Genomic DNA, 7,994 nt, shown 5'->3' with positions numbered 1-7,994 from the left:
TGAAATTCATCAGATAAATGACTTTTTTTTTTTTGTTATCTGACCTTGCTTTATAATTTCTGATATATATAGGTTCTTTGTTAAGTATCAATTTTCTGTGACAGCCCATAGCAGGAAGGCAGGGAGGCATGGAGAGAGAGCTTCACTGAGGAAGAGCCCTTCAGTGCAATCATTAATCCTGATGTAAGCAGGGTGTTAAGGTTATTTTCAGTGTTCCATTTGAAATGTGTTCTGCACTGTGGAAAGATAGAGAAACTTCAGCTGAAGAGAATTCATCTTATGCCTTTCTGCTTTGAGTGCATATTTGCATAAATAGATTCTCCTCTTTCAGACTAGAAATGCGAAAGATCATTGTTTGGAGTCTTACCAACTTTTTTATCTTAACGTGAGAACTAAGAAGATATTTTGAGGGTGATTATCTGCAACAGACGTTTGCATGCACATGACTGTATGTGTGCATATATGTTGAGAGAAGCTTTATCTTTCCCTCCAAGGCAAAAGGAGAATTCTAAAAGCCTTGATATTAAGGAACAATTTATAACTAACTATACAAAACTCAGGTTATCACAAGAAGTGGGTTTACTAGAATATCATTCAGGACATCCTCCTATCTTTTCATTCACACATTTCTATGGAACAGCAGCATTCCTTCATGTGTACATTGGGCACTTCAGAGATAACTGCAAAGTGAGGGCACAAAAGTCAAGTCCGGCATTAGCTTTTCTAATCAAAAACCTTCTTCAATAACTGAACTTTCCAGCGATTTTGCCCGTCTTTCTCAGCACCATAAGAGTGCTTACTCCACAAATATCTCTGCTTTCCTTTTAGTTCAGGTACCTTGATAGCTCTGGTCCGTGACAAGTGCTCATAAGTTTTACTCTGTTGATCACTTAGGTGGCTTAGAATTAACTTTAGAATTTCCTTTTTCAAAATTGAAAATGCCTGATCTCTGTCACTGTGCCACTCGCTGAAAAAAGATTTGTGGGTGGTGGAACTCAGCAATGCAAATGAACAATAAAAAATAAATACACTCCTTGTTAAGCACCAACTAATTGCATGTTTTGTTACCTTTAGAGCTAAATGAGTTTTTATCTGTAGATTTTGGAGGTCTTATAAGCTTTGCCCAGCTTTGATTATATCAACTCAGCAGTACACTTGTATAGTTACAAATACTGGGAAACAGATGTGGCAGAAAATAAATCAATGTGTTTCATCTCTACTGCTTATTTACCCCCTCTTGACAAATCTGGGACACATTTGCCTGAATGTCCTGAATACACTGAGACTAAATATTTCAATGACACACACCAGAGCTGTAAAACAAGTATATCAACATCTTGGCTTTTGAAAAAAATCTGTGGGTTTAGTGTATAATAAATGATTGTCCTAAATAAACATTATTTGCTGAGATAGAATTTTTATTTCCATTATTCTCATTTTCCCCCTGCCACCCTTCTCCTACTACTCATTTCCTGCAGCAGGCCCGATATGGGGAATTCGGTTCTGATAAAAGAGAGAATGAGAGAGGAAACATGGGACTTAGTTTCTGATTTGAGTGTCTTAATTCTACTCTTCTCAAAGTCATGAAATTTAGATAATAGACTTAACGGAAAATGTGCAGAATCCAAGACCCGCTGGGTTACTGTAGAATTAGAACTGCTTGCTTTTCTATACCCTTTCCTGCTGGTTGGAATAGTCTTTGATGGCTGGAACTCAAGCAGCCCTGTTGTCCCGTGAGACAGAGGACATTCCTGAGGATGAGGCTATTGTGGCTTTGAGAGAAGAGGGTTGTGGCTTTCACACGACCCTTCCACACTACCCTCACAAATCCTAGACTAGAATTTCTTTGTAAACATAACATAAAAGTACACTTTAATCTTATTAAAGTCGTATTATTTGCAGTTTCTATTGGGTGAGCCTAATCCTAATTCATATAAAATAGTCACTAGATGGAAAAATTAGAGAAGCCATTATATATACATATATATATATATATATTTTAGTAGGGCATTTATGTGCATACTCATGGATTAGAGCAGCAGCATCTTTCATGTTCACAGAGTGTCAGTGGCTCAGCAACACAGCATTAATATAAAAGCACAGTGCCCATGAGAGTAGGCGAACAGTAGGGTGAACATATTCTAGCGCAACCAGCTCCTAGCAACTCTCTATGATAGTAGGAAGGCTTTTTTTTTTTAAGTGGGGGGGAGCACTTTGAAGCTTTGTAATTTTCAAAATGGGGACTAATAAGCTAATGAAATTCTGGTACTAATATCACATGCCATGGATTGGTATAGATTTTTTTGTAAAATGCAATAGATCAGGACATTAACTACCAAACTGATGTATCTTAGTTTCAGTTCCCAGAAAGCAGAGCCTAAGAGAAAACAAACAAACAACAACAAACATTTGGGGGAGTAGAAACACTGGGGAGTAAAAGTGAGAATTACTGGCTTCTACATACCCTTTAAACTCAATGTGACTTTTCATTATGCTCATCAGCCTAAAATAGGTATCTAGGTGTCATGAACGGAGGCAGAGATGCAGGAGCCTGAGTGACATTTTTATTGAGGAGTACAGATGAACACAGAGCAGGTACCATTAATGGAATAGAGGTTAAATTTCTGTTTATTTGACCCCTATGGGGAGTGAAAGGACAAGATTTTGTTGGTTCAATATACACATAAAATAGTAACACTTGCCCTAATTTTATTAGTGTAAAAATTTTATCTTGTCATCTAAAACAGGTAACTTCAAATAAAATCTTAAGTAGGGAAATGTACAAAGCAGGCAATACCCTGTTTATATCTGAAGCTTATCTTCATCTAGAACAAACATACTAAACTAAAGATGAAAGGCTTAATAATATGTTTAGAAGTATTACAGGCTTGTGATGTTAGCATTGTGTAGAGCAATTTTCCTTTAATATGAAAAACCCAACTTTTAGGAACTAGGACTCAGTTTAGAGAATTACATCTATGCACTATTTTGATTTGTTAACCAAATTCAGCCCAGACAGAGATAGCCACTAGCATGACTGAATTTGAATTCACCCTCAGCTTGTAGCCATGTTCTCTTTAAAGCCAAAATAAAATTGACTGACAGGAAAAAAAAAAAAAAATACAATAGCACTACATCTCACCTCCCAGAGCTTATAAACTATGATTTGTACCCATTTAATGTAGGGACTGCATCTGGGTTTGCTAAGATCTTAGGCCAAGGAGGGTCTGCATAATGGGACTATTAAAACTCCTGGAATTGTAGTGAATTCATTTTGGCAGATGTCTATGGCCCTGTTGGAAATGGTTTAAGGCAGAGATGAGAGTGGAATTTCAACTCACTGTTCATATCCTGAATTCCAATGGATGCTGACCAGATCATTTTTGAAAGGTAACTTCAGAATGTTTTCAAACACTGAATGTCCAGCAAAAGGGAGGTAAGAGTTTATGAATGTAGCCAGTTACGTTCTGGGGCTGATATTATAATCCCTATTAATACTAAGAGACTCCTTAGGAAGGGCAGACAAGAGTGAGCATTTTAAGTGCCTGTATCAAACTCTGCATAATCTTAAGCAAAGCAAAACAAGGTTAACTGACCATGAAAACTGACCTTATTTCTGGAAAGGGAATTCCACATAGTTCTAAAGACAACCAGAGCCTTGGACATGCTCGTTAGGTGTCAGCATGTCAGTGACCTGGGGAGGAAGTTTTATGTAAAAGAAGGGCTGAATAAGCAAAAGATGAAAGGTTATTTTTAAAGATGCAGTTCTTTCCCAAAGGAAGGAGAAATTCATATCTCAGTCAGGCCAAACTATCCGATTATTTTAGAAAATGTGGCAATGGCAAGCGCCTGACTCCTAGAAGCTGAATTGCCAAATGAACACTAAAGAAAATAACCCCTGATGCCATTTGGACTCAGGACTAACAAGGCTTCTCTGACTCTGTCTGAATGCCTATGTCTTTTGAAACTTGTTTTTGGCAACATTAGGAATCCCTGAATATTCAAGATACATTTCTTAAATTTATACTGGAAGATCAATGAAAGTGTACTGACATTTATACTAAAATTAGAGGCTTGCTTCTCAGGGCTCTGGCCCAAGGACACGTACATTTAGGAAGCCTGGAAAGAACAGTTAAGAGCTGGCTCTATCAGGCAGTGTCCTCTTAGTTAGCTCCAGGCTTCATTTCTACTCCAATTATATGCCATCCACTGAAACTATATAATTTGGTGGGTGGGAGTATTAGTTTCCTATTGCTGCTGTAACAAATTACCACACATTTAGTGGCTTAAAACAGCATAAAATTATTATAGTATAGTTTTGGAGGTCAGAGCCTGAAGCAGGTTGTCTGGGCTGCAATCTCTCTGGAGGTTCTAGGAGAGGATCCCTTTCCTTGTTTTGCCTAAATCTAGAGGCCGCTTGCATTCCTTGGTTTATGTACATATAATAAATTACATATTACATATGTATGTATATACAAATATTCAAATATCTATCCCTATCATCTAACTATCATCTATCATCTCTGCTTTCATTGTCGCATCTCCTCTCAGACCCTCTTGTACCCGCCTCTTATAAGGTCCCTTGTGATTACACTGGACCCACAGAGATAATCCAGAGAAAGACTTCAGATGGAATTAAGGTTGCCAATCAGCATAAACTGTACTTCCAATTTTGAGTATTGACTTATTTCTGGGCTAGCAATATGCGGTATGATACTCCCTCATGTTGCTGTGCAGTGGCAGTGAGACATCTGTGTGTGTGTGTGTGTGTGTGTGTGTATGTGTGTGTGTGTATATTCCTTTAATTTTCTATTAATCTGGATATATAAGCATACAGATATAATACAATATATTGTAGAGCTCTTCTACTTTGTACATATATATAATATTTATTGTTAAATCTTCATTTACTTTTTAAATATATCTTAATATTTGGTAAGTCATGCATTTGAAATAGAAACTATTGTATTATGCTATACATTTAAAAGATATTATTATTATTTTTTTTTACTTAAGGCATTGGTGTTCACAAGTCTTGTTAACAATGGGCTTGCATTATTTTCTTTAGAAATCATAGTATTCACAAGCCCACCCATCTGGATCTCTCATAGTGCCCATGCCAGAGCAAACTGTGGCCTTGAACCATTGCCTGGCCTCTGCCTTTAGGCAGCAGGCACTGAAACCAGTCACACAGTGGGGGGGGGGGGGGAAATCACAGTATTCATTAAAGTCTCAATGAATTTCCCTCACTCCTTGAGCCTTTAATATATTAGCATAAGAGACATTGAAACTCTCATTTGGTCTGCCATATATGATAGGCAGCTGCTTTATAAGTCTTCCATAGATCAATAAGCAGGAATTGTGAAGACTTGTTTTCTTTTATAAGACGGAGAATTAGAAGACATTTTCTTAAAGTGGCATTATTATGCTAAACATCCAGGAGAGAAAATAAGTAGTGTTAAAATCTTATTTTTAGCATTTAATGGAGTTTGATCAATTACAAGCAGTTGGAACTTGGATAAATTTTAGCAATTTGATAAGTTAAACAGGCAAAATTTGATTTTTCTAGAAACATTTTAGAACAAAAAAGAGTTGAGAAGCATTAAAGAAAAATAATGAAGAACTTTGTAAGATGAAACAATTGCCTCACTTGTCAGCTAAATAACTTAACAGTTGTTTTAAATATGGAGAATTGATTCATGAAAATACTCATTCATAAGATGAATGTCCTTTAGCGCATTTCTTAACAATGGCAACATGCTGTAGCGTCCAAGTGCTGTTGTGTATAATAAAAGGAGTCACCATTTGCTTTTTATTCTTATATTTGATATCTAAGTAGGTTTTATGTTGGTAAATTAATATGAATTTTGATAAAGACATTACAATGTCAGATGTAAGAAAACCTCATGTTTAGTACTCCATTTATATATTGAACTTAAAGTTTTGTTAGGAGATGCTTGGAATAAATTTTGAAGTCTTATTTAATTTTCCAATACAAAATTTATAATTCATAGTAATAACTGATACCTAAATTTCTCCATATGACAGGCTATGTAACACATTCACCATGTGACAGGTATATAGAAAGTTTTACTAATTTTTCTATTAACTTAGATATACATAAGTTTATAGATATAATAGAATACATTATATAGACTTATTTTACTTGATGAGCAGAGTATTTGTAATAAACAGAAGTTACTTTAGGTAAATTATATACCCTTCAGTTCTCCAATTAATCACTACTGTCGATTTGACTTGGTCTACCATGTACCCATAGATTTGAAATACATAAGCCCTCACATGACTTTGTGACCCAGATTCTGATATCAGTATTGCCAGATTGGTTTTATTTCAAAATGCCCGCCAAACACAAAATGTAGTGTATTAGTGCATTTCCTTTCAAAAGAGACACATTTTTACCTGTTTCTTCCTGAAACAGTAGTCTTATGAAGATTGTATATATGCACATTTAATCTGACAAATCAATTCTTATGTGATTTTAATAATGCTGTATAAGTAAAATTAAATATTTACATGTATTCTGAGCATTCAGTGCTTTTTGTAGATTAGTATGTTAAAGGGATATGGACATTAAATCAGATTTTCTTTAAAATATAGTCTTGCATAAGTTTTAAGGCCTTACATTCATAGTAATAGCTTAATGTTAATTAGATCAGACTTTTGTTTTAAAGTACAATTGAAACTCTATCAGTTAAAAATAAGTAATTAAAACCCAGAAACATATAAATTACTGGGATTATCTTTCAATTTAAAGATAACATAAATGAGTATGTGAAAAGACTGCTAAAATAAACAAGTATGGATTTGTTACATTAGAAAACCAAAACAGCAGCAACAACGAAAAACCCTGTAACAAATAATGTCATTTATGGAACATATATGGTATGAAATAGTGTTAACTGACAATCTATTTTAAAATTTGGAGATACTGTATGAAAGGAGATAAACAAGATTTTCAGGACTTGATATTATTCATATTGAATAAGAAAAATATAAATAAAAAGGAAATAAATGAAGGCCCATTTGCACTGTGGTGAACACTGTAGAGGAAACATACTGGGCAATCCCAAAGCTGTGTTGTTTTGTATGTGAGGCGGGAGACCGGTGTGTGTTTGCGTGTGAGTGGGGGAGAGTGTTGATTACCATAGTCTCCCTGTATAAATGGTATTTTAGCTGAGACTGAAGATTGAAAATGAGCCAACTAAAAGAACATCCAGAAAAATAGTGTTTGAGGGTAGAAAACAGCAATCAAAGTCATGAGACAGAAAGAAATCTCAAGCACCAGAAACAAAGACAGGATTAAGGAAAGAAAGACAGAGTTATGAAGTTAGCTTAGCAAGCCAGGCAAGGACCAGATGACGTATGACTTTTTGAATTTCTAAAGGAGTTTGGATTTTAATTAGAGAACAGGAAAGGCATTGTGTGTGTGTGTTGAGTTTCTCTTTGTTCTGTTTTTTTGTTTTATTGCGGTTAAAATACATAACATAAAATTTACCGTATTTGCTGTTTTTAAGTGTAGAGTTTGGTGGTATTAAGTCTAGTCACATTGCTGTACAGCCATCGTCACTGTCCATCTCCAGAATACATTCATCTTCGTCAACTGAAACTCTGTGCCCTTTAGGGACTGTCTCCCTGTTGCCCCTCCCCTCAGCCTCTGGAAACCGCCCCTGTAGTTTCTGTCTCTATGAATTTGTGTCCTCTGGGTACTTTATTTGAGTGGAATCAACATTTGTCCTTTTTGTGACTGGCTTATTTCACTTAGCATCTCTTCTCCAAGGTTCACTGATGTTGCATGTACCAGACTTTCCTTCATTTTTAAGGCTAACTAATATTCTGTTGGAAGTATATACCAGATGTTATTTATCCATTCATCCATTGATGGACACTTAGGTCGCTTCCATTTAAGGCTGTTGTGAATGATGTTTCTATGAACATAGATGTACAAATATCTGTTCAAGTCCCCGCTTTCA

General features: G+C 35.6%; 1 pseudogene; it reads left to right on the top strand.

Moving 5' to 3' along the window:
- Window positions 1-5,071: 5,071 nt before the first annotated feature.
- On the top strand, window positions 5,072-5,196 carry LOC148092960 (small nucleolar RNA SNORA42/SNORA80 family; annotated as a pseudogene).
- Window positions 5,197-7,994: the final 2,798 nt, after the last annotated feature.

The sequence above is a fragment of the Miniopterus natalensis genome, chromosome 6, assembly GCF_054644295.1.
Source record: "Miniopterus natalensis isolate mMinNat1 chromosome 6, mMinNat1.hap1, whole genome shotgun sequence".
NCBI classification, from domain to species: domain Eukaryota; kingdom Metazoa; phylum Chordata; class Mammalia; order Chiroptera; family Miniopteridae; genus Miniopterus; species Miniopterus natalensis.
Note: the sequence above shows the minus strand (reverse complement) of the source record. Positions and strands in the feature narration are given on the sequence as shown.